Consider the following 15,806-nt stretch of genomic DNA (forward strand, 5'->3'; position numbering starts at 1 on the left):
CACCAGGAAGGGTAGACCAGGATCCATACTTATATATTCAAATAAAAAATAAAAAGAAATTGTATTGATGAAACCACTAATGACGTTATGACGTCATATATACAGTAAATTTGAAATCAGAACAATATTATATCGCGGTAATCTTAATTCTGAGTAATTAGAAGACGGCAGTCATAGTCGGCATTTTTAAAGAAAAACGCTAATATGTAGCAGACATATACATATAGATTGAGTGTCACACTCAAACAAACGAACTCAACTTTATTATGTTAGTGTGCGTAACTGCTACATATGACACTTGACAGATGTCAAACAGGTTTACTAGTGTGCGTATTTATGTGTACTTAGTGAACAACTGGCGTTATAGACTCGTACCCGCGTGTAATCCATCTACGCATATAAACAATCAAAAACGATTTCATGTATTCATGTGAATGATCTTAAAAAATCGTGATCGTGTACGCCTAAATATTTAATTGGATTTTAATTTTTTTGAGATGACACAGAAAAATATTTTTTAGGATTATTGTAGTTCTTTTATAGTATATTTGCTTAGGGTCGATACACGATTGCAAAAATCATAACAAATTCAGATTTTTGGTCACTTTGGAAATTTAGGGTTCCATACCCAAAGCTAAAAAATGACCCTAATTTGATGTACTGTAATACTGCTATTCGTCCGTCCCTCATATCGTATCTTATGAAATAGAATAAAACGAATATTTAAGTGATTCCCAAAAAAATTTTTTTTTCAGCCCTAATTTAACTAATCTGTAGTCTCCATATGCCAACTGTCGGTAAAGCCTCAACAATGCGTGTCTTAATACGAAGTATTTTATTTACGCCAAAAAGGCACAGATCATTTCGCAAAGTCTCCTACGTGTAGACGAGATAACAGACTCAATTAAATTTTGAAGGAATAATAGTAGTAGACGAATTGAAAAAAACCATAACCTAAAAAGATCATGTGATACTATGCATATTTTGCTAACTAAGATTAATCTTCCATAGATTTCCTGTGTAACTAACTACATTTACATACAAGAGCCGAAATGGCCCATTAGTTAGAACGCGTGCATCTTGCTCGGCGGTGAAGAACAACATAAATCAAACACATAGAAAATCTGCCATATGCGCATTCCACCAACCCGCATTGGAACAGCGTGGTGAAATATTTTCCAAACCTTCTGCTTGAAAGAAGAGAAGGCCTTAGCCCAGCAGTGGTAAATCTGCAGGCTGTTATTGTTGTTGTTGTACATACATTTATTTTGTAATTTTTATAGATCAAAGGCACCTTATGAGCGTATGTTACTATCTAGATTAGAAATTTATGCTAATGTTTTTAAAACTAATTTCAAATTTTAAATATGAAAATGTTGAATATTCATAATAATGATTAGTTAAACTTTCTTGAAATATCACGCATAAAAGCCCTTCGAATCGAGTTCAAATATATGATAATGTGAATCCCGGAGTCTCGATTAGTTTATGAAGACGGTGGAAATTTGAATAATTTCCCAAAGTTTGATCGTTGTACGAATCTTCTGTCTTTGATATTGAAATAGTTCCAGTGAATTTATTGCTCTTAATAAATAAACAAATCTTTGCGTTCAGTATGACTTCAGTTTAAACTTAAAAGTGTTTTATGAAAATTGTATATGTTATCTGCAATATCATTACATATATAACGAGGAGTCAGACATCAGCTCGTTATCAGACATTATGATAATCAAAATATAAGCCTTGATCCCGTTCGTAATATCTTTTTTCTTTTCAGACATTTTTTTGAAATAACCCTTCTTTCGCTGCGATGTGTCTACGTCAAACTTTTTTTTATGGAATAGGTTTGCGGACGAGCATATGGGCCACCTGATGGTAATTGGTCATCATCACCCATAGACAATGACGCTGTAAGAAATATTAACTATTCCTTACATCGTTAATTAGTTATTTACAGTATGTCCGTAGCCTATAATTTTCTTCGTATCTTTTATTCCTCTGATTGATAACTAAATTAGATTTTTTTTTTGAGCTAGTGACAAAGTTTAATATTACAATAACATTTAAATAAAATTAAACACGCAAATTTAATTAAATGATTTTTTCGAATAATTAATACTAAATTAAAAAAGTCATGTTCTAAGCACCTCACCATTTCATTAAAATTATATACGAATAAATTCATATGAGCATAATATTTATATTAATTACGAAAGCGAAAGCGAATATACGTTACATAATTAACATAAAAGAAACAGCTTAATAAAGCAATTATTTTAATTGATACGACATTAATTAAACCCAATTTGTCGGATAGTTACACTTTACCAATAAGCCATTGTTATTTGCGTAATGGAAATTAATTTTGTTATTTCTATCATTGATATGGATACTATTTTTGACCCACACATACCTACTCGCAAGCACTCGCACGCACACACACGCACATATAGTAATACGAACGCACACAAACACGCAAGATCACACACACACAGAAATTATTTGTTTTTTCATTATTTGTTCTTTACTATTTACCTACAACCAAACAACAAAACACAGAACAAAAGTTCAGTTCGAGCATATGGGCCACCTGATGGTAAGTGGTCTCCATCACTCATAGACAATGAAGCTGTAAGAAATATTAACTATTCCTTACATCGTCAATGTGCCACCAACCTTGGGAACTAAGATGTTATTGTCTCTTGTGCCTGCAGTTACACTGGCTCACTCACTCTTCAAACCGGAACACAACAATACTGAGTACTGTTATTTGGCTGTAGAATAACTGATGAGTGAGTACCTACCCAGACAGGATTGCACAAAGCCCTAACACCAAGTAAATCTGTTTCTTGTGATTGTCAGGATATATGTAATATCAACTTTTTTTGTAAACTATGGGATGACACTAAAGAATTTCAACTTCTTTTCTGTTGAATTGATTGCTATTATATTTTAAGTTCAGAGAGGCGATATCGTTTTTCTGTAGAGAGTTTTCGAGTCACGCGTGAAGTACAGCACGCGAATGCATCTCCACACGATCTCGCAGCCTCCAATCTGTAGCAATGTTCATCACTGGTACTAATGCGTAGCAATCCCATAGACTTTATGAAAATTTTTACTAGAGGAATAAAATAGTTTTAAAAAAAATAGAACTATAATTTCTATGGGCGATTTTTTTTTCAATATATCTTAAATTATATGAAAATTATTTAAGCGTTAACTCGTAACAGATATTCAAATCCCAAGCGTCGTTCAAGGAGCTAATTTCATTTGTAACTAAGACCCGCACATTGGCGGGTCGAATTATAAATATTTGAATTTTAAATTTAACAAATGGAGTTGATAATATGATCTAACAATGTTCGTGCCTACGATTTTTATTTCAATTATATCTATATTATATAAACATCTAAATTTATTTCATTTTAATTAATATTATTTTACCATATATCAAACCAAAATATATTAATAAATAAAAATTTTAACAAAAAAAAACTTCAAACATAACACTATTTTAAAACAAATGAATATGCACTAAAAAGTAATAAAAATAATTGGGTATTCAACATATTTAAGAGTCCTCCTAAGTAAAATTAATGAAAAATACTAGACTACTTAAAAGTAGTCTAGTATTTACGATTTACGATTATATAATGTATGATATAATGAGTATATAGTATGTACGATTTACGATTATATAATGTAGTTATAGTTATTGTTTCATTTGGAGCCGGTGGCCAAACGGAGAGCACTAACTCTCAAACAAAAAAAAAATCAAAATCGGTCCACCCAGTTAAAATTTATGAGATAACAAACATAAAAAAAATACAGACGAATTGACAACCTCCTCCTTTTTGAAGTCGGTTGAAAAGAGAAAATAATACATCAAATTGAATTCTCTGTGATCTTTTTTTTTTTCAACCGACTTCAAAAAGGAGGAGGTTATCAATTCGTCTGTATTTTTTTTTTTTTATGTTTGTTACCTCATAACTTTTTACTGGTTGGAGCGATTTTGATAAAAATTTTTTTGTTTGAAAGGTAGTGCTTCCCGTGGGGTCCCATTTTTTTTTAATTTTTTCCGATGATGGTATCCGTATGAAAACGACATAAGTCTTAAATTTGCATTATGTATGTGCGCGATAAATAGGTGAATAACTCAAAATTGGTTGGCACAATTTTGATGATTCTTTTAAAATTATAAAGGACATACTTTAAGGGTAGTTCGGTGAAAGTTTGGTAAGGTTCTGAGTACAGGATCCATGACAAATTAAGGGAACGGGAGGGAACGGAACAATTCTGAGGAGCATGTTAGCAATACTCGGTCGAATCTTTTATTTATGGGTTACTTGGATATTTAAATCACCTTCCGGAACTAGCGAATTAACTAGCGACCCGCCCCGACTTCTCACGGGTGCAAAACTGATACTAAATATACTAAAGAATTTGTTTATTTACGACATCACATTGCAAACTTCTAAAATTGTCAGTGTTTCTTTACTATATTGTTCATTTATTATATACACAAACCTTCCCCTTGAATCACACTATCTATTAAAAAAAACCGCATCAAAATCCGTTGCGTAGTTTTAAAGATATAGGGACAGAGAAAGCGACTTTGTTTTATACTATGTATTGACGGAACTCCTAAACGGCTTACAGTTAGGGTGCGATTTGGGGCAGAATTCTTTAATCAAATTTTGTGTATATGATGTGATGTCATATGATGTACGACATAGCATACGAATAGCTGCTCTTTTGCAAAGTTTTTTTACTGAGGTCGATTACAGCTCATTCGAGGGTTGTAGTTTATGCCGACCTACACTATATCTATCAAAAAACAATACGAGAATACTTTAAGAAATATGTTTCTTACAAATTACCTTTTATACGATATTATACTGGGTCAATCAAGAGGCTCGTATCGCTTCTTTCTTTTGATTGTTGAAGCGTGTACCCGTGGCTGACACCGGCTCCAAATATAACAATAACTATAACTACGTTATATAATCGTAAATCGACTTTTAAGTAGTCTAATATTTTTCATTTCATTTTACCTAGGAGGACTCTCAAAAATATGTTAAATATGCAATTATTTTTATTACTTTTTAGTACATTTTTATTTGTTTTAAAATAGTGTTTTGTTTGAAGTCGGTTTTTCTTTTTGTTAAAATTTTATTTATTCCTTTATTTACTCAATACTAATACGACTTAATAATGTACAATTAGATTACAAGAATTATTAATATAAACTAGGTTTTGAAGCACTAGTTTTGTTTTAATTGAGTTCGCTTTATTTGAGTTTCGAAATCCAGTGTCTAAGTAAAAAAAAAGTAAAAGTAAAGTAACAGCCTGTAAATTTCCCATTGCTGGGCTAAGGCCTCTCCCATTAAGAAGAGGGTTTGGATCATATTTCACTACGCTGTTCCAATGCGAGTTAGTGGAATGCACATGTGGCAGAATTTCTATGAAATTAGACACATGCAGGTTTCCTCGCCATGTTTTCCTTCACCGCCGAGCACGAGATTAATTTAAATACAAATTAAGCACATGTATATAGTGGTGCTTGCCTGTATTTGAATCCGAAATCATCGGTTAAGATGCACGCGTTCAAACATCCATCTCAGCTCGAGTGTCTTAGTAATAGACAAAAAATATCTTTGGAGATCTATGGCGAACTCTATTCATATATATCAGGAGTCATAATTACATTGATATTATAAGCTAATTGTTGCCCACGGTTTCGCTCGTTTTAGGGGTTGATAGACAGTAGTATTGTTGTACTGCAAAAAAAGTAGCCTATGTCATTCCTAAGAGTAAAACTTTGCTTCTTAACAATTTTCAGCAAATTCAGTTCGTTGGTTTGGTGAAAGAACGACAGAGAGGCAGATAGAGCTGAGCTACTTTCACATGTATAATATTAGTATATATTGTGTTATTTTTAATTATTTGCTCATTTATTATAAACTAATATTGCAATATTTTGATTTAAGAAATACTAATTAGTATTAGTATATTTGCATAACGTAATTTAATTAGTGAAAAAGAATTTCTTATCTCTTCCTTTCGGTAGAATCTTCATTCCGAGCCGTACTGAAAATTTAATTTATTTTGTAAAAAAAAGTATTCAAAAGATATTATGAAAGCGTGCTTAAATTATTTATTTTGGATTTTTAATTTTACTTTAATAATCAAACTCGAAACTCGCCGCAGAACACAAGTAAGAGCCCATAATTTTTCCCACTGCTGGGCTAAGGCCTCCTATGAGGAGAAGGTTAATGGATTCACATGTGACAGAATTTCGTTGAAATTAGACACGTCCTTACGACGTTTTTCTTCACCGACGAGATCGATGCACATGAAAACTGAGTAGTGCTCCCCTGGGTTTGAACTTGCAATCATCGGTTAAGATGCACGCGCTCTTACCACAGGACTTTCTAGAAGAGTGAAATGTCAAATGTGTGTCAACGACAACACTTATTAGGTAGATCTCTATTCTAATACAAATTACTAAATATATTCACTTGGAAAATGTGCTGGTAGATTTTTTCGGGATAAAAGGTAACCGTGCTTTTCCAGACTATAATCTATGCCTGCGTCAAATTTAATTCAGATCCGTTCAGCCGTTCTGACGTGATTTATAACAAAGCATCGATCCATCTAAACTTTTGCATTTACAAGATCAGACAGTACAACTCTAAGCTTTATAAATGAACTAGTTGTGCTGTTTCTTCTTACGCGTTTGAATTAAAGAAAAATGTTATTATTCTAGCCTAAGGTATTCCTTATTTCATCAGTCATCTGCCAGTGAAAGTCTCATTAAAATCGATATAGTCGCTCCCGAAATTAGCTGGAACAAACAGACAGACAGAAAGTGTAAAAAAAAATATTTCGGTATGTATTCAATAAAAATCGGTTATTTTAATATTACAAACAGACAGTTATATATATATATATATATATATATATATATATATATATATATATACATATATATCTGATTGATAATTTATCGATATTGTTTTAATAATGACATGGGAATGATGATTTGATAAAATATAATTAATGAGTACGATAATTGCATACAAAAGAAATAATCCACAGATAACCGATCATTTTCATAACGACATAACTTACTATGAAGCAATTATCATAATTCAAGTCTCGCACAACCACTTTGTGGAACCAGTCGTCGGTGGCGGTTTTTCCGAACCGATACGACATGGGAACCTTCAAGGAAAGAGCGTACTCCTTCCTCAAAGGCCGGCAACGCACTTGCAAGCCCCTGGTGCGTCGTCCATGGGCGGTGGTAGTCACTTTCCATCAGGTGAGCCTCCAGCTCGTTTGCCACCTATCACATAAAAAATATATATTCATTATAATTAAATTAATTAATCCACCAGTAATTGATTAACAGCAACTTGAATGAGTAGGAATAGGCGTTAGAAATGTTTCCACACTAATTTATCTAATAGACTCATAGGTGTGGTCGGGGCATAGTTAATTAAGCAATTTAAGCTTTTATCACGGATATATAATATCTAGATAAGCTATATTAATTACTTTTGGTTCGTTGAAACACTTAGCAGCTAGTAATTTGGAAGGTGATGGTGCTGAAGTCTCGCGTCTCAGATAACACGTGAATCAGTTGCATCACAAGCAGTTGTCGGATTAATATAAGATATTTTTTAAGGAATACTAGCAATGAAACAAATTAATGCAGAAATGTTTACTATACCTATTTACCCCTGCTTTTAAGCTTATCACTTGTGTTTGCAGTGGGGACGACCATAGACCAAGGTCAGGATCAATCTGGCAACTTTTATTTCGCTAGGCGACTCGTACGCGGTTGCTTTGAATTTTGAAAGTATTGTGAAAGAAATCGGTCCAGTCGTTCCAGAGATTAGCCAGAACGGACAGTCAAAAATTGTAAAAAATTATAACTAATATATGTACCGTATATATACATATTCATTTAGTAATAAAGAGGTTTTTTAATATTAGAAACAAAAACTCCCTTTTTATGATATGTATAGTTCAAAAGTTTAATTACATTTAAAAATAGTGACCGTGGATATTTTAAACAATGTAATATAAATAAATGAAACTAGAAATTCAATTTATCAAAACAAAAAAAAATCAAAATAAACTTTATTCAAGTAGGCATTTTACAATTAAGTGAAGCTAGCACCGGTTCGGAAAGTAGATTCTACCGACAAGAACCGTCAAGAAACTCAAGAGTTACTCTTTTTTTAAATTTAAAAAATACAAAGACATGTTAGTTAAATACTAACAATTTTAATTAATATATCCTGCTTGGAAGTCAACAGGTATTAACTCCACGCATTTTAATCACTTCGCTGATTGCCTCTAAACTTCCTGAATTATTGTTCCCAAATTTTAGTTTGGCCAGTTAAAGATACTTAATTGAGTATTTTTCAGTGACAGTCCTTGCAACCTCAGTTGTTGTTGTTACATTTCCAAAACCACATCATTGCCATCCTAGTGAGAAAATAAGAGTGCCGGTGCTTGAGTGGTTGGTCAAGAAGATTTTTCGTTGTCCTTTCCAGTTTAAATATATGCTTGTCAAACAAAAATATCGAATTGGACGAATGAATATGCAAGGTTGAATTAACTTATCAACATATATAGCATTTATATTATAATATTATCATAGCTAAAACATAATTAATAGATTGTTTGTAGAAGGTTATCTTCGGTACTAATGACTGATTATTTCAATTGCTATAAGATTTTCATTATATTAGTGTAAAATAATTTTCTTTATTTATAAATACCCATGGGATACCGAGGCGGGTTACTAATTTCGGAATAAATTGATAACTATATCATATTACTCGTGTGTTAATTAATTGCACTATTAGCTACCTATAAAGTAGGTCCTATACTCCGCCATATGAGTTACATAGGGACAGACAGTCGAAAAGCGACTTTGTTTTATACTATGTAATGTTATCATGACTGTAGATTGCGCAGGTTCTTTTATGTTATAGGGGGCAAACGAGTAGGAGGCTCACCTGATGGAAAGCGATCACCACCGCCCATGGACATCTGCAACACCATTATATACACACATCAACATTGTCTAGGGATATTTTGAATTTACTCAATTATTTCAAAATTTATTAAAGATAACATGCAACATGTTTATATTTTTATAAAGCCCGTTTATCTGACTATACTCCGGAATAAAAAATAAACCATATTATTTTGCGTAAACAATTTTATCCTTAAATAAAGAAAAAACGTAAAATAATGGTAAAACTAACAATTAATGTTTGTCTCAAGAAAATGTGAAAAATGTAGAAAAGTTATTGGTTTTAGTAGTCATATGAAAAATCAGTAGTCTGTAAAACTACCTTGGACATTTATAACGTCCTGCAAAAAATTTTCATACTTTGGATTAAGTTATCCAAGTCTTGCTGCGGTATATTGTCACAGGTTCGAATAAGATACAAAAAAGTGGCTCATCCGTCGCAATATTTGCAGGGAAATTCCTCGAAGCCCTTCTTTGGAGTATGTCCCACGCGTGCTCTATGGGGTTTAGGTCAGGTGATTGAGCGGGACAGCCTAAGACGGATACGTCTTGTTCCTACAACCATCTCGTCACCACTCCCGCTGTGTACGGACGGGTGCTATCGTGCATGAGCGTGAATTCTTATCCCATTTTTAGTCTATGGGGCTAAATTATTGGCACAAGCATCTCGTTACGGCATTTTTCGGCCGCCATGGTGTTTCTGATCCAAACGAGGTCTGTTCTTCCACCAAGATAAATTCTCGCCCAAACCATAATTATGCCGCCGTGGTATGAATGGACTTTCTGAAGATGTTGCAAACGGCTATCATGACCAGGGAATCGCCAAACACGTACGCTACGTGTATCGGGATGGAAACCGAACCGGGGCTCATCGGTAAACAGCACTACAGACCACTGGTTATCTTCCGAGAACAAATTTACACGAACCCACTCTAGTCGTCGCTCACGATTTCCTCGGCGTAGTGCTGGAGTACGAAGCGGTCTGCGAGCATGAAGGTTAGCTTTATGCAGCCTTCTCCTTACAGTTTGGTCACTCACAAGCTACTGTTCCTCTGACTGTAGCCTCTGAACCAATTGAAGTGCCGTAACATTTGGTTCTCTTTTCGCGGCAACTTGCAAATATCGGTCTTGTCGTTGATTGGTTATGCGCTTCCCACTTGGATATCTTTCAGTCACTTTACCAGTAGCACGGTAGTGTGACCATAACCTAGATATAACGTTTTGTCTTGTTCCAATCTCCTCAGCAATACTCCGTTGAGTAGCCCCAGCTTAAAGCATGCCTCCTGCCCTTAGCATTTCTTCTCTCGTTAAATGGCACCGCTGCATGATGCACACAATAGGTTTAACTCGAAATTAATCAATAACTTGTTATAAAACTTAAATTGGACACAAAAAAATATCTTAATATGACGGTAGGTAAACGAAACCTTCGGCCATCGCTACCATTATGTCGCGTAAAAAATTTATTTTTATTTATTTTTTAAAAATTCAAATTTAGAATTGTCCAAGAAGGTTTACAAAATAGTCTTTCATCAGAAGATTTTAAAACTGGAAATGATTTTTTGAGTTTAAGAATTTTATACAAAATATCCCTAGACGGTGTTGATGTGTATATGTATATTTGTAGGTTTTGAGACTATTCATTGCAAATAAACAAAGATTTCCTCTTTATAAATTTCATTCCGAATATAATTTCGAAGTCCAGTTTCAAAACACGGATTATACAATAAAGTAAGTCTTAAGAGCTAAGACAGATTATTTCTTCTGTACCGGGAAATAGCATGTAATATAAAGGTAATATATATAATCGTTCAATACCATAACAATTTTTTTTTTATTTACAATATAATTTAATTAAAATTAAAAATGGTTACTGTATAAATCATGACCGCGTAGAATACTAAAATAATTAATTGCTTTATTAGCTACCTACCTATTATGTAGGTCCGCCGCCATATAAGTCACCTATATAGGAACATACAGCGGCAAGCGACTTTTTTATACTATGTGATGTAATCATGATTGTAGATTACACAGGTGCGAAACCGGGGTTGCCTTTGATAATTAAGATAACCTTTAATAATTTCATAGATCATTTGAAAGCATTTTAATTATTCCTTAGAAATTTCTATCAAACTCTCAGCGCGAGTTAGTATTCAATAATTTGAACGGTTTATATTTACACGATAAATTGCAGTGAGTTGTACCAGTTCGCTAGCGGTCACTAGGGTTTTGCCACTAATTTGTGGATCGAAACGAATATCTCCGCAATTTCATTGCTTTACCGCTATTCCCTTAAGTATGATGGAATGTCGGTCTCAACTGTGTGATTTGGTTTACTTATTAAGAGTAACTGACAATCATTTTTATATCAAACTATAAAAAAAATGAAAAGGAGCTGAGATGGCCCAGTGGTTAGAACGCGTGCATCTTAACCGATGCTTGCGGGTTCAAACTCAGGCAACCACCATTATATATAAATATATATGTGCTTAATTTGTGTTTATAATTCATCTCGTGCTCGGCGGTGAAGAAAAACATCGTGAGGAAACATGCATGTGTCTAATTTCATCGAAATTCTGCCACATGCGCATTCCACTAACCCGCATGTGAACAGCATGGTGGAATATGTTCCAAACCCTCTTCTTAATGGAAGACGAGGCCTTATCCCAGCAGTGGGAAATGTACAGGCTGTTACTTTACCTTTTTTTTTTTACTTTATCGCCCACAAATTTTCAGAAAAGACTATGGGGTGCTACGCATTAGTACCAGTGATGAACTTGAACGTGATGAATTGCTACAGATTGGAGGCTGCGAGATCGCGTGGAGACGCATTCGCTTGCTGTACTTCACACGTGACTCGAAAAACTCTTTTCGGAAAAGCGATATCGCCTCTCTGAACTTCAAATATAATAACAATCAAGTCAACAGCAAATTAGTTGAAATTCTTAAGTGCCATCCCATAGTTTACAAAAAAAATTATAGCATATATCCTGACAGTCACAACAAACAGGTTTACTTGGTGGTAGGGCTTTATGCAATCCCGTCTGGGTAGGTACCATTCACTCATCAGTTATTTTACCGCCAAATAAAAGTACTCAGTATTGTTGTGTTCCGGTTGGAAGGGTGAGTGAGCCAGTGTAACTACAGGCACAAGGGACATAACATCTTAGTTCCCAAGGTTGGTGGCACATTGACGATGTAAGGAATAATTAATATTTCTTACAGCTTCATTGTCAGATTTACAGGCTGTTACTTTACTTTATTTTCTTTACTTATAAAAAATGCATGTTATGATACAAGCAATAACATAAAATTTGCACCCACGTGTGAATGAAAAGCCGGTATTTAATGCGAGTGAAACTAAGAAGCGCAACTTAGTGTATAAAAATCTATATTAATATTATAAATTCGAAGGTAACTCTGTCTGTCCTGTTCTAAAACTGAACCAAATTTAATGATATTATGACTTATAAATAAAAATTTTAACAAAAAGAAAACAAAACACTATTTTAAAGCAAATGAATATGCACTAAAAAGTCATAAAATTAATTGCGTATTCAACATATTTTTAGAGTCCTCCTAAGTAAAATGAAATGAAAAATATTAGACTACTTAAAAGTCGATTTACGATTATATAATGTAGTTATAATTATTGCTATATTTGGAGCCGGTGTTAGCCATGGTGCCCTTGCCCCAACAATCAAAAGAAAGAAGCGATACGAGCCCCTTTATTGATCCAGTCCAGTATATTATTGTATAAAAGGTAATTTGTAAAAAACATATTTGTTAAAGTATTCTCGTATTGTTTTTTGATAGATATACTGTAGGGTTTTCTTGGCTGACACCGACCAGCGAACTCCGGAACGCTTGACCTGCGATCAGCGTTAGAGTTAATTGTCGAATGTGAAATTATTAAAATCGATAATTTCAAATCTAATTATATACCAGCAATAGTATTAGGAGCGTAATCTTGCTCCTTTTAAATATTAATAGTGCTTAAATTTACATATAACATAGCATCCAGCATAAATAAAAGACGCATACAATTTTGGCAATTTTATCGCTACATAGTAGCATTATATCCTTTTGTAGTAATTTAAGTCATTTTTATTTTTTATTTCATTTTTTTCTACCTTTTGTTGATTGCGTCTAGTTGCGTTTAAAATTTTACATCTCTTACACACTGAAGTGCTGTGTACAGTTTACATCTCATATATATAAATGTTTTAATCTGTTATCTGTAACTGTACCAAACAAAATAAATAAATAAATAGCAATCTCTTATAGCCAACTGACACCTGACGACCAAACGATTGTGCTCAAATAAAGGCGAAGACTAGACACTATAATCTATCACCAAGTGTTTTGTATATTCATTACATATTATAAAACAAAGTCTGTCCCTATGTATGCCCATATCTTTAAATCTAAACAACTAATTTTAAAGGTTATATGTATATTAACCTCCTTAGTTTTTAAAATTAATAGAAAACAGGTACAGTACGACGACGTAAACAATGCTATAGCTGATATAGTACATTGGTTTAGCGTAAATAATCTTAAACTAAATAATAATAAAACTAAAATTGTGAAATTTAGTACGCCAAATGTACAAAATGTAAAAGCCGATGTACTCATCAATGGGGAATCGATGGATCCAATTGATTCTGCTGAGTTTCTTGGCCTTACTGTTGATGCCAAGTTGCAATGGGGCCCTCATATTGACGGATTGGCGAGTAGACTGAGTTCTGCGGCATTCGCGGTCAAAAAAATTAGATTATGTACCGATGTTGATACGGCTCGCTTAGTATATTTCAGCTACTTTCATAGTATAATGTAATACGGTATTGTGCTGTGGGGCAATGCAGCCGCTATCCATACCATATTTGTGCTACAGAAGAGGGCTATTCGCGCAATCTACAACCTAGGAGCTAAAGAATCGTTAAGGAATAAATTTAAAGAAATCAAGATATTGACTGTTGCTTCTCAATATATATTCTCTAATGTTATGTATGTACGAAAAAATATTAATGATTTCATGAGAAAATGTGATACTCATAACATTGGTACAAGGAACAAACACAAACTTGTTACTCCTGTTACTCGACTGCGTAGAGTCAGTAACTCCTTTGTGGGGCAATGTATACGGTTTTACAACAGGATCCCAGAAAGCGTTCAAAATGCCTCTGTTGCCAAATTTAAAAAAATTATTAAGGAACGCTTGTGTGTAAAAGGTTATTATACAATTAATGAGTTTATGATCGATAGCACACCTTGGGAATGATACGATCGCCTCCTGGCTATTTCATCTCATATTAAATTGTTTATTTACATAATACATAAGACAAACAAAAAAAAAAAAAAAAAAATAACCCGCTGAGTTTCTTTCGCCGGTTCTTCTCAGGTCAGGGTATTTTCTTTCCGAACCGGTGGTAGTGTTTCAATTGACCATCAATAAGAAAGTGTAATGCTTCTATGTTGAATAAAGATATTTGAGTTTGAGTTTGAGTTTGAAATTACGTGCACAGTATAGGAACATTGTCAATTTTAGAGGTTTCTAATGTTCCTAATGTGATGTCGTAAATAAAAACTTTTTTGTACTTACATTACCAGAACGCTACGATATAAATCAAAGTAATGTGCTACAATATTGTACCTTAAAGGTCGACAAAAAATCCACGATGGTATGTTTATCTCTTAGGGATAACCCATAATAATCATTTTTTCTCTTTTACTTTTTACAAGAATTATTTCGTAAAAAAGCCATTATGGCTTTTTTACGAAATAATTTCTAGCATACAGCATTCATTCTATAGCCTGTGTACAACAACAGCTAGTAAATGTCCCACCGCTGGGCTAAGGCCTCCTCTCCCTTTGAGGGTTTGGAACACATTCCATCGCGCTATTCCAATACGGATCGGTGGAGTACACATGTGACTGAATTTCTATGAAATTAGACACATGCAGATTTCCTTACGATATTTCCCTTCACCGCCAAGCACGAGATGAATTATACACACAAAATAAGTACATGAATAATGTGATACCATTATATATGGCCTGTTTAATATGTATTAATTATAATTTCATGCTGTATATCAACTCATTCTGTAATATGTTTAGTATGGGTGCAATACCCATCTAAAGGCGGGACGGGTCGCTTTTTCAACCGACTTCCAAAAGGAGGAAGTTATCAATTCGTCTGTATTTTTTTTTTTTTTTTTTTTTTATGTTTGTTACCTCATAACTTTTCACTGGGTGAACCGATTTTGATAATTTTTTTTTTGTTTGAAAGGTACTGCTTCCCGTGGGGTCCCATTTTTTTTTTATTTTTTTCCGATGATGGTATCCACATGAAAACGACATAAGTCTTAAATTTGCATTATGTATATGCGCGACAAATAGGTGAATAACTGAAAATCACGTTAACCAATTTTGATAATTCTTTTTTTATTATAAAATATATACTTCAAGGATAATTTGGTGAAAGTTTGGTAAGGTTCTGAGCAAAGGGTCCGTGACAAAGTAACGGAACGGAAGGGAACGGAACAATTCTTAGGAGCACGTTAGCGATACTCGGTAGAATCTTTTATTTATAGGTTATTTGATATTTAAGTTACCTTCCGTAATGTGGTAATATTTATGTAATTATCTTTGTCGAACATTATAATCAACTAGCTACCCACCCCGGCTTCGCACGGGTGCAATATCGATACTAAATATACTTCAGAATTTGTTTATTTATGAC

Source organism: Vanessa cardui, chromosome 19 (genome assembly GCF_905220365.1).
Source record: "Vanessa cardui chromosome 19, ilVanCard2.1, whole genome shotgun sequence".
In the NCBI taxonomy this organism is placed as follows: Eukaryota; Metazoa; Arthropoda; class Insecta; order Lepidoptera; family Nymphalidae; genus Vanessa; species Vanessa cardui.